At 42.1% G+C, this 18,041-nt stretch overlaps 1 long non-coding RNA gene across 1 annotated transcript in view; it reads left to right on the top strand.

Annotated features, from left to right (window-relative positions):
* LOC310686444 overlaps positions 1 to 18,041 on the top strand; it is a 54,145-nt gene that overhangs the window by 6,576 nt on the left and 29,528 nt on the right. The window contains exon 2 of the long non-coding RNA XR_014515922.1: positions 15,433 to 15,599. This is a non-coding gene — a long non-coding RNA (uncharacterized lncRNA). The remainder of the gene's footprint in view (positions 1 to 15,432; positions 15,600 to 18,041) is intronic.

Below are 18,041 nucleotides of genomic sequence, written 5' to 3'. Positions count from 1 at the left end.
CACAGTGCAGGTAAAGGTAAAGGGACCCCTGACCATTAAGTACAGTTGTGGACGACTCTGGGGTTGCAGTTCTCATCTCGCTTTATTGGCCGAGGGAGACAGTATACAGCTTCCAGGTCATGTGGCCAGCATGACTAAGCTGCTTCTGGCAAACCAGAGCAGCACACGGAAACACTGTTTACCTTCCCTCCAGAGTGGTACCTATTTATCTACTTGCACTTTGATGTGCTTTCAAACTGCTAGGTGGGCAGGTGCAAGGATTGAGCAATAGGAGCTCACCCCGTCGCAGGAATTTGAACCACGACCTTCCAATCGGCAAGCCCTAGGCTCTGTGGCTTAGACCACAGTGCCACCCGCATCCACTTACAGTGCAAGTATGTGCTAAATACATGTGTGAAAGGCCATGATTTGAGCAGAGGGGTTCTTCAAATATTACATGGCTATAAATCACCATGCTCAACAACCACACACATGTATTTTCTCTCTGTGTGTGGGTATGCATGCTGAAATTCTTATTTGCCACATTAAAATATTTTTTTGAAGGCTTTTATATACTTCTTAATCATTAGCATTTCTAAGTGGTGTACATAAAAATTAACCATACAGAGAACAGAACAATGAAAAATGTTCATAAAGCCAAATACTACCTTAAAATACTTGCTGAAATTAAAAAAAGTAAGTCTTGATCATATGTTTGAAGTTCAGCAAGGAAGGGGCCTGTCTAATCTCGTTCAGGAGAATTTACACAAGCTTGGGCAAAGAATAGTGAACACATGGTTTGTAACAGTTAGGAGCTGTGCATCTTAATTACGGGGGACAGGCACCAAAAGAGACTCCTGCAAAGACCTGGGTGATCAGTAGGTAGAGGGGGAGAAATAAATTCAGCTCACATTTAAAGCTAAATCCATCAGATTCACACGTTCTGAAACTATAGGAGAACCAAATTGCCTTTGCAATTTGCACTGATCTGAATTTTGCGATGCAGCTCTCCTACCTGCCAGTGTTTACAAAGATGACTATATATGGGGAAATCGTGCATATTGATGAAAATACCATACAAAAATGCATAATGTTAGAAGCAGCTAAAAAAGCCAATGCAATTCTGGACTGCATCAATAGGAGTATAGCATCTAGATCAAGGGAAGTAATAGTGCCACTGTATTCTGCTCTGGTCAGACCTCACCTGGAGTACTGTGTCCAGTTCTGGGCACCACAGTTCAAGAAGGACACTGACAAACTGGAACGTGTCCAGAGGAGGGCAACCAAAATGGTCAAAGGCCTGGAAACGATGCCTTATGAGGAACGGCTAAAGGAGCTGGGCATGTTTAGCCTGGAGAAGAGGAGGTTAAGGGGTGATATGATAGCCATGTTCAAATATATAAAAGGATGTCATATAGAGGAGGGAGAAAGGTTGTTTTCTGCTGCTCCAGAGAAGTGGACACCGAGCAATGGATCCAAACTACAAGAAAGAAGATTCTACCTAAACATTAGGAAGAACTTCCTGACAGTAAGAGCTGTTTGACAGTGGAATTTGCTGCCAAGGAGTGTGGTGGAGTCTCCTACTTTGGAGGTCTTTAAGCAGAGGCTTGACAACCATATGTCAGGAGTGCTCTGATGGTGTTTCCTGCTTGGCAGGGGGTTGGACTCGATGGCCCTTGTGGTCTATTCCAGCTCTATGATTCTATGATTCTATTCTATGTTAGGATAAATTGCAGAAACGTATACGTTAGTCAAAACTGCATACAAAAATGTGTTTGTTAGAAGAAATTTGCAAATTCCTGCAGAAAAGTGGAGAACCGAATTTAAGATTGTGAAAACGAGAAACTGTGAAAACTGAAATTGACAGATCCTTCCATCCCTATTGATCAGACAGTGATATAAAGAATCAGGCAGTCCTTAAGAAATCCAGAACTCAAGTTGTTAAGGGGCTTTTAAATTAATACAATAACTTTTAATCTGGCCCAGCAGCATATGGGCAGCAGGTAACAACCTTTAAGCACCAGAGTTTTGTGCTGGTGGCAGTCTGTCCCCATTAACAGCCTAGCCACAGCTTTTTGCACAAGCTGGAGTTTCCAGACCAGACACAAATTGTGGCCCCGCCTAGAGTGCATTGGTTGTACTGAAATAGACAGAAATGCAATTTTCATGACTATGTGTTCCAGCCTTCATGCTCCAGAAGTGCTTTCTGTGTAGGTAATGCATAATGTCTGGCCCTTAGCATCCAGTCACTTGCACACAAAAATTGAGAAGAAAAACACCTTCTATTACAGTGCCCTTTTGTCAACGAATTAAGCTAGATTTAATGAATTTCTCCACATCATTTATCTTCTTGTCACGGCAAACCACTACAGTATTTTCTCTTAATGATTACAAAGCTGACAATGATGGCAAATGCTCTTCAGTAAGTTGTTAACCCCTTTCCCCGATGTTTATTTCATGGGTGGGAAACTTTAAGAAGAAACAGCAGGGGTTCTGTTGAGAGTCCACCCCCTCCAAAGTTTCGTGGGAAATTTTGTATAATGCCAAGCACTAACTTCTACCTGCAGAAGGTTCAGCAAGTGTCTTTCACATTATGGGACACAAGAGTAACCACAATCATTGGTGGACCCTCTTCCCCATGCTTCATGTGAAGCACTGGGTGGAAAAATTCAATTTTAGACAGAACTTCAGAGAGACAGAGGTGCCTTGCATGAAAGCAGAGTTAACAATCAGGGCAGAACTGCTGCTCCTATACAAGGTCTAGTCTCAGGTATACTGTTGCTGAAGCAACGTCAGAGTTCTGCTCATATATAGCATTCAGGGTGAACCATGCATAAGTCAGCTTAGCCTTCTCCTGCATTGTCTCTGCTGAGGTCAGCACTTGCCTCAGAGCAATTGTATTGAATTGGCAGTATTCTTTTCTGAGAGCTTGTTTACATAATCAAGTTTGAGGCACTGCTATAGAAGTGGATCCTGATCTTTTGTGATGTCCACCACTAACAGGAAGTGATGGCCTAAGCAAAATCGAGACATGTAGGACCAGGGCTCTAGAATAGGCTAGAAATCAAGACAAGTCCAGGACTCTGGACAAGGTCTAAGGTGCTGTAGGTTCTGTAGGTTCAGAACCAAAGTCAATTGTCCCACAACTGAGACAAGAAGAGCAAGTTGTCTCAGCACTGTCCTGGAACAACTGGAAAAGCCTTTTAGAATGGGGTGAGTAGTTAAGATTAATAACCTGTGGTGCCTTTTTCTACAGCCATTGGTTTATTTTAAGCAGTGGGTTTCTCGTTCCAGGGACTTTCCATGTTGTTCAATTTATTGGATAATTTACAGGTCACGGTGTATCTTTACAGCCACAGGCACTCAATCTGGAAATAACTGATGTAGATAGATTCATGGATATAGATAGATAGATGATGATGATAGATAGATAGATAGATAGATAGATAGATAGATAGATAGATAGATGATAGATAGATAGATAGATAGAGAGAGAGAGAGAGAGAGATAGATGATAGATAGATAGATAGATAGATAGATAGATAGATAGATAGATAGATAGATGATAGATAGATAGATAGATAGATGATAGAGAGAGAGAGAGAGAGAGAGAGAGGTAGATAGGTTCCACCACTACCAATTAGTTAATGGTCATCTAGTCAACCCCCTGCAATGCAGGATATAGATACTATAGATCTGGGCAGTATTTTATATGATCATACATGGGTATAGTCTAGGAGCAGCTCAAACAGTAATAGCACTCACTCAAAGTATCTACTGATGGGCTGTACCATTTCAGATGGCAAGCCAGGGGTTACATACGGTATTTGAATGCTTTCATTTTAAAATAATAATAAAAAGACTTCCTGGTACATATAAACCTAGGAAAGGGAAACTGTATACAGAAAAGAGTTGTCATCTATCCTCCCTATCATATTTGTTTTGTGAGTATAGGGGTGGGTAGGTGTTATGGTGTTGCTTCTTAATGCAGAGGAGATTGATGCATTTATTTGTTTAGATTATTTATACCTCACTTTTTATACCAGTCATCAAAGTGGTTTACTATACAAAGGAAACCAACTAGCAACACAGAACTGCAAAAAATATCCACCATATACAAATTCATCATAGAATATAGCAGCATAAAAAACAACATAAAAAGAATTAATCCCCTAAAACCAAAGAATTGCTTATAGATTGCCACTTAGGTAAAATGGGAAATCTAGTATGTCTTTTCCACCTCATAGTCTGAAATTGTAAAACCTAGAAAAAGAAAGCAGACTACATGAACAGACTGCTTATTTGCTCCTATTCTTAACCAGAGAGCGTGCAAACTCTTTTAGCTACCATTCCAAACAATGTGAAGAGGCACAAAAATAGATACCATAAAGGAAAGTTAAAATAAGCCTATCAAAGGGAGGCTACATTTAAGTGTTTTATATGTGAACACATGCACTTTTCCTTTTCCAAAAGTAGGGAGAAAAATTATTTCAAGGCACCATTTTCTTTGGTTGTTCTTTCAATGTTTAGAAGAGGCTGATTGCTGCGGAACAACGATCATAGAGAATTTGAGCGAGATACAGATCAATACAGATTGTTTACTGCCAAAGATGGTTTCAGCTGCGCCCTTGTTAAACCCTGAGTATAAGTGTGAAGTAAAGCCATCTCCTTTGTAGTCCAATGACATTGTGCAGGGTATAACATTATTTCTGTCAAGAAAATAACTGTTTAAATGGCAATCCCCCAAAGATAGGTGGGCTATTTGATGCCATTCTTCTTTGCCCTCAACCCAACAAAGTAGATCACAGCAATGCATAATTGAGGAACAGTGTTCCATGGGTCTTGTGTAGCTCTGAGGTTCTTTGAAGGGGAAAAAGAAGTGCCCAAACCGAAGACCACCTCCAATCTTCAGCTGATATTCAGCACATATATCTTTTTTTCTTTATTTGCGGGGGGTGGGGGATCAGATCTCATTTGTTAAGGGTGCTGAGAGTTATTAGGAGACCCCTATTCCTTTTACAGAGCTTTAACTCTCAGAGCTCCCTGGGAAGAAGCATTGACAGCTAAATCAATCTTGAGAATTACAGCTCTATGACAAAAATGGGTGTTTACCAAGTTTGAGGTGGGCAGAGGTTACAGCTCATTGTGTCAGGCCGTGCAATCCCCCCCCAGCAAACTCTGTTGTGCAGTTGACCGTTGAAAATCACCAGGCTGTCCGCAAGGCACTATGGTGTTCCCGCCAAACCCGCAATTTGAATTCAGCCAATCGGGCTGGGCCTTGGGAGATAGAGCTTTGGGAGCAAACCTGACTGTGGCAGTTTTCACTCCAGTCTGCTCCCAGGCCATAAAAGACAGCCACCAATCTCCTTGGCACTCATTTGATTTTATCAGGTGTAATGATCTCTGGCAGGCAAGCAAGCCCCGCTAAGAAGTAATGACTCTCCGGCAGTTTTACGTATGTTTATTTACATCAAAACACACCCAAAGCACAGCTTCTCCTCTGCTCACATTGATGATAGTAGATCCTTCTGAATCTTTGCCCCTTCCACAGCAGGAAGGACACCAAACTCCCACCTTTCCCCTCTTGCCCTTCCGTTGCCCTCTGATCTTATCCAGTCTCCTAGAACATGGACTGAGAAGCTGGCCTCTGCCGTCCCCACTTTCACTTGACATAGTCTCAGACCTCTGCTTATCTGCTGATTGCCTAGCAATGCTCTAGCTGCCTTCCAACTCTTCCTCTTCTTGAGAGCCAACAGTGTCTTCCTCAAGAACTGCCCTCTCTAGACTCTGTCAGCCAGTCCTCATTTGAAGAGTCAGTCCCTCTTTCACTTAGCTCAATTCTGAGTCTGACTCTTGCCCTGCGTTCTGGTGAGCCACGTTCCTGACACCAGGGAAGGAAACACTGGAGAAAGGGAATATAGTACTGTCTGAATGCAATCAGTGTCTGTCACAATGGAGACCATTTTGCTAGTCCAAAACTTTTTTAAATGGCTGCTTCCAATATTACATGCTATGGCAAGTCATCAACCTGGACAAGTGTCAAGGGGTTGTTATGATCTGGCACCTGCTAAGGGCCCACACTCCAGCAGGTTACTCACCCGCAAAGCTCCCTGGATCTGCTCATCATATTTAACACAGTAAACTGTTTGTTCACTTCCTTCTCCATCTGGCTAAGAAGGAATGACTAAGCAAATGACAGCAGTGGTCAGAAGGAGAAGGAGGCTCACTGCTTGCTTGCTCATTGGCTCTGACTGGGAAGCAGTCGTAAGGCAGAGGAGCGGCTACAATAGCAGTCAGGGGTCTTACAAATACAGTTTTCAGTGACTGCTTATTTTAGTTCAGGGTATTTGCGTGGACAGGCGGAGTCCCCAGATCCTGCACGGTCCCCCCGTCATGTGGAATAACGACTCAAGACAACGTGCTATGGGATTAAATTGGCCACAACTTTATTAAATTTCAAATGTGGGTAGACCTTGGCTCAGGCATTGGGCGTTCTCCCTCCCCTAGGGACCTAGGGAGCATCAGGGTTATCCAGTGTGGGGGGGGATGGGCCGGCTCTGGAGAACATATGTTCAAGCAGAGATGGCCGCCCCCGTAACGCCGCCGCCGCAGGAGAGAGCAATGACGACCTTTCGGTGTACGGCCAAAGCCTCCCTTCAGAAAACCCCTTTAACGGGGAACCCTGGTATCGCCGCCGCAAGAGGAAGATGGACAAAAGGATTCCGCCCAAGGCCTGATACCGCCAAAGTTGTGACATTTTGCTACGGGAAAGGCGAAACCTGCCAATGCAGGGAAATTCCTTTCCGGCCCTTTAACAGCGACCTTAACGTAGCAGCGCCCGCATACCTGTGAAGAAAAGTTAACCTGCAAAACCTGTGAAGACAAGTTAACCTGCAAAGTAAGACATTAACTGAGGGTGGGTAGGGTGGGAGAAGCTCTGGAGCCAAGTGAGGATTCCTAGGTAAGATCCTCCCTCTATTGTGTGGGCAGGTAATCCCTCCCCTACCTGGCCTGGTCTCCTTGGCAACGCTTCCCCCAGGTGGGATTGGACAACTGACTGAGGTAGGCGGAGACCTCCAGGTATCACACCTGAGGGAAGGCAAAGCCAAGCCTATGCTGTTGGGGCCACTCCAGGTCTAGGGGCTGCACGCGTCCACGCAAAGGTCGCCCCCCGTTTTAAGCGGGGAGCGGTCATTGTAGAAATTTCTGAAAAGCAGTCAGAATCAACATGCACGTGTTCATCTCTCTTCCCCACCCTCCAGTAAAGTGAATGCGTTTTTTGTTCCCAGTTCTCTGAACAGTCATAGTCAAAATCCAATATCAAGAAGACATTCACACTTATAATTATGAGATGTGCATTAATTTACTTCGGGGAAATGTGCTCTTTGTTCAAACTGGCACTCACACAAATCCACAAAATGATTAATTGCAAATCCAGCAGCGGCATGTTATGACTAACAGGAGAGAATGTAATATACCTGACCCTACTGCCAGTATCACACCATAACTATTAGACGGAGGGAGGATTTCTTTTTTGTTTTTGGATCAGTACATCATCAGAGAGCAATGATATGCCGGGCCAACTGACACATGTTGAGTGCTGGCAATGGCAAGAATACTATCAGCTGTAAAATAAATCAAGCAGTGTCAACATATACAAGGGCAGTTCAAAAGATAGCAGCAACTGATTATAATTAAAATGCAGCTTCACTGAGAACAGCATATTAAGGGAACAAAATCCATTTGTCCTCTGCATAAAGATTTGTTCATCTACGTGCATTAGGACAATATCAAGAATGCAATTATAAATGTTGTTCTCATGCTGGCTATAAATGAGAAGCCATGGCCCTCACACAGGACTCTGTTATTTTATTAATTAACGCGACCAAAGTTCAAACAAAAGGTTTAATTTTTGTAGTTAATTGGCAAAATAAAATAGTGCCAAGTTGTGTCTAAAACCAAGCCAGAGGCAGATTTCGGACAGCACAACCATTTCTGCTGCACTGGGCTCCAAGCCTAGGGGCCGCTACAGGGCATTGCAACTATGACATAGTGAAATGAGCAGAACAGAAGGCAAGAGATGGGAGGATGCTGAATTTTGGCCTCGCACAGGGTGCCGCTGAAATTTGGAAGACCGAAGTCTGCCCCAGACCAAGCAAGCAAGGTACAGAAAAGAGTCTCAAAGCCATTTCTTTTGCTGTGGCATGCTACTGAAAACAGAGTGCCCTCTATATCTCATTCTGGTGTTTTCTCCAACCTCTGGAGGAGATTTGGGGAGAGCACAAGGGATGGGGAGGAAGGAGCTGTGTTGTATGAGCAGGAATCCTGGAACCAGCGTGATGCATTAGTTGAATCTCACTAAGTATAACTAAGAGATTATACACCCTTCACCCTCCCAGGGGTAGCCATTTTAGTCTGTTGCAGCAAAAACAATGGTTGTGTTATCACCTTGTTGCTATAGAAAATGGTCACTGTGGTTATTTTGCATACATTTCAGCTCTGATTGAATTGTCGTGGGCTGTATTTTTTCTTCTTCATTTCATTGGCATTTGAGTCTACATTCTACTTCCCCCTCTCTATACACACCTACTTACCGAGTGAGTTAACACGTGGATTTTTGTGCATAAAAGCTTCATGTCATAATAAGCTTGCTAATCTGTAAGGTAGTACACTACTTTTTGCTACTTTTTGTTTTTAGCTCTGTATCTTATGAAAAGATGAGAGAAAACTATGTACTCTTTTCTTATTGAAGTTCACCTGTGGACCAACTCTAATGGAATTTTAAATGTGCACATTGTACATTTTCTTAATGCCGCAGGAAGAAAAATATTATGCTCCTTTCCAAAGGTGTCTCTCACTCTTTCTTGAAAGATAGGATAGGTGTGTAGGTGTTTGTGTATGTGAGAAAGAGAAAGAAGAGAGAGGATGATTCCTTTCTCACAAATTTAATAAAGTGAGTTATAAATATGATAGCTGGAAAAAAATCCTTTTTATTTTTTGTAAAGGGTAACTTTTCTTCTTTAAAGAAATCAGAAAAATACGATGTGTTGATTAACTGAGACTTGTACTTATCAATTTTTGAGAGAAAGTGAGAACTAAGCTGATTCATAAACACCTCCAAAATAGCACTAGAATTCTGAAACCTATCTAAGCTACTGGCATCAGCACATCTTGTGCTAGTTATTGCACTATTTGACGTACTTTTGTTTGTCGGTCCTGGATCTATTGCAAATCAAGTTTATTGGGTGACCTCAAGGATCAGCATCATGAGAAAGAGCGAAAATGTTTCTTGTGGCTGCACCATTCATCATCATATAAACACTTCTATCCTCTCCCCTGAAATTCTGACCATCTCTTTTCTTAACTAAAAAAAAAAGAAGTGTTCCAGGCTCTGTAGCCTTTCCTCAGTAGGAAGATACACTGAGCATCACCAGCCGCTAGTGTGGGAGCTGGAGCTAAGCAAGTAAGATGGAAATCAAAGAACTGGAGAGGACTGTCAAGGTCTAGACATGCAAAACACAACTGAACTATTTCCGATGAACATCAGACATAATCAGGGGTGCATGACAATGATACACAATGATAGTGACAGGTGGGGCTAGCCTCTTCAGCCCCGCATTTACCTTTGCACATTTGTGGAAAGTGTTTCTGTGTATCTCCTTTAATTTTACTTTTTTATTTTGGTGAGGGAACTGTCCAACTAATCGTTCAGTTTGGATTCCCATTTTTCCCCAGACTGAAGTTCAGTTCACCACATTTCTGCATTGGTTCTTGTGAAAATCAGTATTTTGGTATTAATTTCTCCTAATATACACATTTTCCTATGCAATTTTGCCTAGCCTGTGAATTCTTGCAAGCCATTTCCCCCTGTGATAATGCATTATCAATACAATATTCACTAATATATGTGTTTTTATGCCCAGCTTCTCCTAGTATATGCATTCTTTGTAAACATTACTTGACTGGAGAACTGCCTTACAAAATTCGGAGAAGCGTGGATTTCAGAGGATGGTTGTGTTTGAGTTGACATATTGTTTTGGAAAGTGAGAAAGAGGTAGGCTTGCCTTTAAATGTAAATTGAATTGAATTCCACTCCTATCCCTAGGTGAAACCACACTGTAGGACAACAATGCTTTTAGAAGGATATTAACATAGTAATAGATAAACAGTGACAATCCTTGGACTAACCTTGAGTATCTGTATTATTTGTAGGAACCTAGCCTTAGAAAGCATGTAGCAGAAACTCTAGAAAGAGTTTGTTGCATTTCATCATCAATGCCCATTCTGTGCTGCCTGTGAGAGATCCTTTAAAGGAGGAAAAGATCATATGCAGAAAGCTGGTGGGTTTAATAGATAAAGGGATTAGCTGAGACTCAAATGAGCTTGGCGGTCACAGGCTACCCTGATTGTGTTCAAGGTAGCTAAGTGCACAAAGAAACAGAAAAACATAAATCAAGCAATTTATCATAGTTGGTGTTTTCAAGTCAGAAGCCATGTTTGAAAGAGCCGAGTGACCTTCTCGAAGCCCGTTCTACAAGTGACAGCTAATTTAGAATGCCTGATAGACGAGTGCTCAATTAAATCATTTTAGATCAGCAGTGGAGGACTTCACCTTAGCCTTACGGAATTACACAAATGTATCTCTTATGTAAATAACCTGTGAAGCAAGCATAGTGGCAGGTATTCAGCCTAGCAGCAAAGGCAACCAGAATCATTAGCAGTCACTTCTATGAAGGGTTGCATGTGATGGCCAATAAAAGGAGTGGGAGGGGAGCAGTTAAATTCTGCCCTCTGCCTGGTCAAAAGTCTCCTACACCTGTGGAATCTTCTTTCTCCCTTGCTGAAATTCTGACCTTGAACATGTAATTAGAGCACCCCCTCTCCATCTTTTATCAAGTCTCTTCTCAAACTTCATCTCTGCCAATGACACCTTTGGTTTAAGGCATAAATTTCCATCTTTAACCGAAACAAATCTAAATGCATGTCGTTGGATGTGTACATATTAACCACTCCTTGCTATGTTCCTTGCTTCTCTCCCTTTGTAAAAATGAATAAGCAATAAGGAAATTTAATAATTAAGACCTTCTGAACAGAAAGAGTAAAGAAAAATTAAAAAGAAAGAACAAGAATTAAATTAAGAATTAAAAAACGGCAGCAGAGGAATTTTAAAAGCTACCAGGGACTTGGTAGCTTTTCCTCACTTGGAGGGCAAAACAGTTTCGATTTGTTTCTTTAATGGTAAAAGAGTTGGTGCCTCCCTTATTTTTGAAGAAGAGCATACCTGAGTGGAACCACTGAGAAGGCCCTCTCCTTGGTTGGGTGACCTAATCTAATCTTATTTAGCAAAAACAATTAGAGAATATTCTCTGAGACAAAGCTTAAATTTTGAGCAGATTCATATGGGAGGATACCAGCCCTTAGGTTAGGCATCCCCAAACTCGACCCTCCAGCTGTTTTGGGACTACAGTTCCCATCATCCCTGACCACTGGTCCTGTTAGCTAGGGATGATGGGAGTTGTAGTCCCAAAACAGCTGGAGGGCCAAGTTTGGGGATGCCTTCCTTAAGTACTCAGGTACTTTGTATGGATTTTGTTCGAGTACAACCCTCACTATTCCTGGCCACTGGCAATGCTAGCTGGGGCTTATAGCAGTTGGTCCAACAACTTCTGGCTGTCCACAGGTTTCCCATCTGTGCTTTAAAGGCTTAATGTCAATATTAAACAGTAAGGAGGATAAGAGAAAATCTTTGGGGAACATTATAGTACAAGTGTCGTGGTGCATGACCATAATTCCCCCAGCACTATCTGTAGTCTGCTTGTGGCATGGAAGTTGAGTCATCAACAAGCAATGGTCCATAAATCCTATGCTGGACATGTAATCTGGAAGTTGATAGCATCAAATACTGCTGAGAGATTCAGAAGAACCAACAAACTTGCAGTCTCCCTGTTGCTTTCCCTGCACATGTTATCTCCCAGGGCGACCAATGAAGCTTCAGCCAAATTTCATCTAGTGGGTTGGTCATAAATATATGTGCTCCTAAGAGGAATCATGTGATCTGAACACAATAGCACCACTGTGTCCATTCCAGCCAATGCCAGTTTTAAATTGGCTTGTTATAAATCGATTCACCAATTTAAGCTACACATGTGGAAAAAACCCCTGAAACTATGATTGCTAGTAGCCCTGCACACAGTATTGTATTCTATGGAAAATACACCAACTGCAGAGGGGAATTCCAATATTTATAGGTCAGTGCTTCTCCATTTCCATCCCTCGAGGCAGACAGGAGTAAAAAATATAGTGGAAGTGGATTGTGTTCTACTGAGTGGCAACAGGATATGAAAAATGCAGAAATGACTCCACACCCATTGTTAGCAATAAACCTGTGCTGTGTGATCTCTAGCCAAAATACCTAAGGGGTGGTTGAAGAAGCAGAGAGCTGCAATACCTACCAGGAAGTGGTTTCCTCAGCCAAACCTCACTGGCTAGGGGTAAAGGATACAGTCACTTTAGCAGCTGTTCTCACGGAAGTGGAGTTCTGATATTCAGCCACCAAGAGTATATGAAATCATTCTTCTAACCCACAGAATCTCCTTCTGCAAAACCAACACACAGCAGTTAAGGCTCCTGTGAGATGGTGTTAAAATATTAAAGATGAGTAGGTGGACAGATGGATAGGTAAGGCAACCATGGTAAACTACAGTATTTAATTTAACAATTTATACATTGCTTAACACTGAATTGTCCTCTTCAAAAATCAGCCCCTTAAAAAAGCCCATTATATAATCCCTCCTTTTTCCTGCATTAAAAATATGTGTGCTCTTTTTGTAATAGTGAGGCTTTATATAGTCTATCATATATTTTATTATAATTTAAGTATTGACTCGTCGTGACTAGAAATGGAAAAACTTGTCACATCTTGATTTGGAATTGAGCCCTCTCCCTTGTCGCGAATTCCTCGCAGCGCTTTAGCAGAAATGCTGAGAGTCCCAGGTTCTTCAGTTCAGTATTATTTATTGTGAGCTATATACAGTGGTACCTCGGGTTCATATGCTTCAGGTTACATACGCTTCAGGTTACAGACTCCGCTAACCCAGAAATAGTGCTTCAGGTTAAGAACTTTGCTTCAGGATGAGAACAGAAATCAGGCTCCGGCCTCACGGCTGCAGCAAGAGACCCCATTATTTGAAGTGGTGCTTCAGGTTAAGAGCAGTTTCAGGTTAAGTACGGACCTCCGGAATGAATTAAGTACTTAACCCGAGGTACCACTGTATACACAAATATCTACAGAAGCAGTTCATACAGGCAGACAGAGTACCTGGCTGCACCTTATGGCAAATAGGAAGACTCTTTCTCTCTGACCACACTCCTCCACACAACCACCTTTACTGCTGGGACAGGCTTCCCTTTTAAACCAATGAGAGCCAATCAACTGTCAGCACATTACTGCTGAGTCATTCTGACCCAGCACCTCCATAGAAAGTATTGCATCAGCCTGTTGCATCAACTAGCAAACTCAAGCCTGCAGACTTACTTACACAGCATTCTGTGAATCCCAACATCCCTCTCCCATGTCCCCACCAAATGTGACCAAGGGAAGAGTTCTCAACTTGTGTCCACAAGCTTATGTAGCCTGCCCTATCCACCTTTCAACTTGCCTAGCAGGCTGGCAGCAACAGACAGCTACTGGAATGTTGCCATGTCAGTTCTCCATGCACCTGGAGTCCCGGGAAATATTATTTCCCATGATGTCTGGTGTCCATATAAGGAATTCAGGTGACCTGAGAAAATTACATTTCCTAGGGTCTGCATTACCTCAGTCCATTAGTATTTGGGACATGCTGTAGCAGGCACCAGAAAGGGAGGATATTCAGGACAGGTAGATTAAAATGGAGCCAGACAGGGAGAGACAGAGACAGAGAGAGACAGTCTTTGGGCATAATTTAACCCCCATGCTTCAGATCAGCTTCTTCAGGGAGAGTGTGACCCCATCTAAAACAGGGTGTATCCTACTCATCAGGACAGAGGAATGAGGATGTCTCAGTCTTGTTTGGATCGACCAGATTGTGCTCTAGATACTCCATGAGGATCTGCCACAACAGTAAGCATTTAGGTCACAGTGTCATCCTGGTACGTGGGAAAGGATCTCTCCTTCCACCACGTGAAGGAGAGCAATTTGGGTGCAAGTAACAAATTATATGGCTTACAATCAGAGGTGGAGAAAGCCACTTGGGCACCTAGGGCGATGCGCCCAGGGGCGGGGTGAGCCACCCATAGGGGCAGGGTGGGTGAGGCAAGCCACCCATGGGGCGGGGCTTCTGGAGTCTGCCTGCCTCCTCCCACTCAGCCACCCTACAGCTGGGTGGGGGGCAGCAGGAGGATCATTTGGGGCAACGCAGAGCCTCCCAGCCCAGGAGTGATGTGTGGCTTTGGCGCACTGCAGGCCACACAGTGAGTGCCGCCCAACATTTTGTCACCCCCCTCAGTGGTGACACCCGGGGCGAGCCACACCCACCACACCCCCTTCCTCTGCCCCTGCTTACAATGTATCCCAGAGAGGCTGGGGAAACCCAGCCGGATGGGCAGGGTATAAATAATAAATTATTATTATTATTATTATTATTATTATTATTATTATTATCCCTTCTAAAATACCATGTGATTGCACAAAATTGAGACTGTTCACTTCATGCTATGGAGCCTGTGCTTATCCAATTGTTTTCCACTGTTTACCTCCAGATTCGAAGACAAAGGTGTCGCAAAGCCAAGTGTACATAATTGCATATCAGTAGAATTATTATAAGAGAATTATCTGTCATGTGGGTAAAATTCCCTATAAAATGGGGCAAGTTATAAATCACTTGGCAATAGTTTCTCTTTAAATTAGGGTTCAAATATTGGAGTCCACCTAAGCTTTGAAGGTAAAGCACTAAGAAGGGCAGTTTCTAAAAAAGAAGCAATATTGGTGGGTGATTTGTGTCCTACATAACCACTTAGTGCCTGCTATAATGACAAATGTGTGGGTTAAAGAAAAAGAAAAAGAAGTCCTTTTTTATAACCAGGATGTCTTTTGATGATAAGCAAAGTGCAGCATGTTTTGTAAAGATTATCTTTGAAAGTGCTATATATATATTTTTAAAAATGCAAATAGATGCATGTGAAGTATTCCATTTAAAAAGTATTTCATTTGAAAGAAACATGCTTTGCTTTTCCTCCTTCATAGGTAGTGCATCTTTCAATGTGATGAATAGGATTAAAGTGTTCAAAATGCCCTTTTTAAAAAAGGTAAGTTCAAGTGTGTTATATTTCTTAGAGATATCTATACTTTTTGATGAAAACATCCAAATATTTTTGGATGAAATATTAAAGGAGCCAGCCCTACTGTGCATGACTTGGCTGGTTTGGGGTTTCTTCCTATGACTTCATTTTTTAAAATTATTATTCTGTAAATAGTTAATACAAACTGTGAGGATGAGATGCAAGGATGCAACAATGAAATACAACTGCAAGTGTAACAGGACATCCACTATCTGATCTCCTGACAGGAATGAGAGGATAGCCATTGACCATCGGTCTTCTTCCAGATCCAATGGTGGCAGCACGACAGCTGAGGTGAAAAGGTATCTCCTTTTCCTCTTTTTTTCCCCCTTTAACAAAGACAAGTGGTCACCTAAGCTGTGCTGTGACTTCATAATTCAAATCCTTACCACCACCAGTTGTTATTAGCCACACAGAGGAAAACATATAGGCAAACCTTGCATATTTTCTGGCAATAATGTTTCACAAAAGCTATGCTGTTGCTCTGTATGGCTGCTCTGCCAAGTTTGTTGGTTTCATGGTTTCAACTTTACAATTTTAATGAGGATAGATATTGTTTTTAATTGTGATATTTTTGGAACCCAGCCTGGGTTACATTCGGTGAAGGGTGGACTAGTAGTAGTAGTAGAGGTAGTAATGTTAGCAATTAGTAATTAGTTGAAAGTGTAAAAAACAACAACGCCCTCCTGAGGCATTCTTGACCATGATTCCAGCCCCCTTCCCATGTCTACATTTGGAAAAGGAGACTGTTGAAAAGCAGGTGAAAGAATCTAAATGCTCCATGCTTATGGGATAACAATGGACAGCTAACTGACTTCAAGTTAGATCTGGCCCTTGAAACAATATTATCTGGTTCCATATGACCACTACCACATTTAAAGCAAGATGGTATGCCCCACGGTATGCCCCATGGAGGACCTTAAGGTCCACAAATGACAACATTTTGGAGGTCCCAAGTTGCAAGGTGGTTAGATTGGTCTCAACTAGGGCTGGGGCCTTTTCAGTACTCGCCCCAACTTGGTGGAACACTGTCACAAGAGACTAGGGCCCTGCAGGACTTGACATCTTTCCACAGGGCCTGCAAGACAGAGCTGTTCCACCTGGCCTTTGGTTTGGACTCAGTCTGATTCTTATGTTTCCCTCCCCTTATGGTCTTGATTTATCGGCTATTTTATAATGAGGCTGCATTTTAAATTGCATTTTAACCTGTATTTTAAATTGTTGTTTGTTTGTTTTTCCCCTCTTTTCCCCCTATTATGTTTTTATTGTGATTTTATTGGTGTTAGCCGCCCTGAGCCCAGCTCTGGCCGGGGAGGGCGGGGTATAAATAACATTATTATTATTATTATTATTATTATTATTATTATTATTATTATGTCTTTTTTAAAATATATATATACTATTTTACTTATAAGCATAGGAAACAATGTGTGATATCCAATGTAAACCATACTCAGTGTGGACTCATCCAAATCAAAGGAGTTAAGTAACTTAGTTGCATTTATTTTAATGGGTTTCTTTATGATTTAGTGGGATATCAGCCTATGAGTCCTGAAGTGGGTTTCATTTAAGTTTATTGAATTGCTATCTTGGGTGCACCATAGGAAAGCAAAGTGGCTTCTGCCAGTTTGTCTCCTGAGGAGATCTTTTAGGAATCAGCCCATTTGTCCCTTGTCACTCCTTCACCTGATGTCGTCCAAGTTCCTATGCTGTTTTCTTTGACTCCATTACCGCTAGGCAAACATCTCAGTGTAAAGGTCAGGTGAAAGAGAGAGAGAGAATTGTTGAGGGGGGTGCACAGTTGTTCTTTGAGAGAAATCATAGAGTTGTGGAGTTGGAAGGAACCGTTGAACTCTAGGAAAACAAACATTCTTCTCTTTCCCTTTCCAAAACTCAAATGTTTTTCCTCTCACAACGCCCGGAGACCATCTGCCTCCTTTGGTTGTGGGCTAGTCATGAGCAGACGAAAGGAGGCTCACAGAGACAAACTACTGAGAAGACATTACTCTGTGGCAGATTGGAATGGCTGATCTGCCTAATTTCTCCTTCAGAACTGATTTATGGGAGGAGGCAACTAGTAGTTTAAATTCAAAGTCGGAGGCTATGGTATGGTTTGTTCTAGGCAACCTCCCAGGCTCCCTAGACCTCTCATTACCTCTTTATACTGAGGGAAAACTGTGGGTTTGTTTGATCTGGAGTGACCCTCAAGCCTTGATTATCTGCCATGGTTAACTGAAGACTGAAAGCACCAGCTGTCCTCTCAGGAGTAAGACCCATGTAATTCACAAAGATGGCGGAGAAGGCCAAAGTGACCACGGTGCATTAGTTAATTTAGCACCAACGTACATTTTTAATGGGTCATGATGTTAATTACCTTTAACTTGCATTCCAGTGGGCATATCTGTGGAGTAAAAAAAAAAGGCTACAAGCCAAAAAATAGTTCCAAATAAATTATTAAAATAGGCCACAAGCATCTATCTATTCAGCTTTGCTGCAAAATGAGTCACTTAAAAAAAAAATTCTTTATTTTTCAAAGGACATCCACATTTGCTTTGCATCATCTTAGCCCATACTGGAAACAGGCAAGTGCAGCCAAAGCCTTTGGCATTTTCCCAACTGTTTTCCAAAGTGAGTCAGTGGTTGATGTCAAATAGTCATTTGGCCAACACATGATCTCTGTCTTCAATTCTCCTCGGGGAAACAGCCAAGCAGCTTCTCGCTGCCATTTCCAAGCCGTGATTAAT

Source organism: Podarcis liolepis, assembly GCF_965112155.1.
Source record: "Podarcis liolepis genome assembly, chromosome: 9".
Classification (NCBI taxonomy): domain Eukaryota; kingdom Metazoa; phylum Chordata; class Lepidosauria; order Squamata; family Lacertidae; genus Podarcis; species Podarcis liolepis.
Note: the sequence above shows the minus strand (reverse complement) of the source record. Positions and strands in the feature narration are given on the sequence as shown.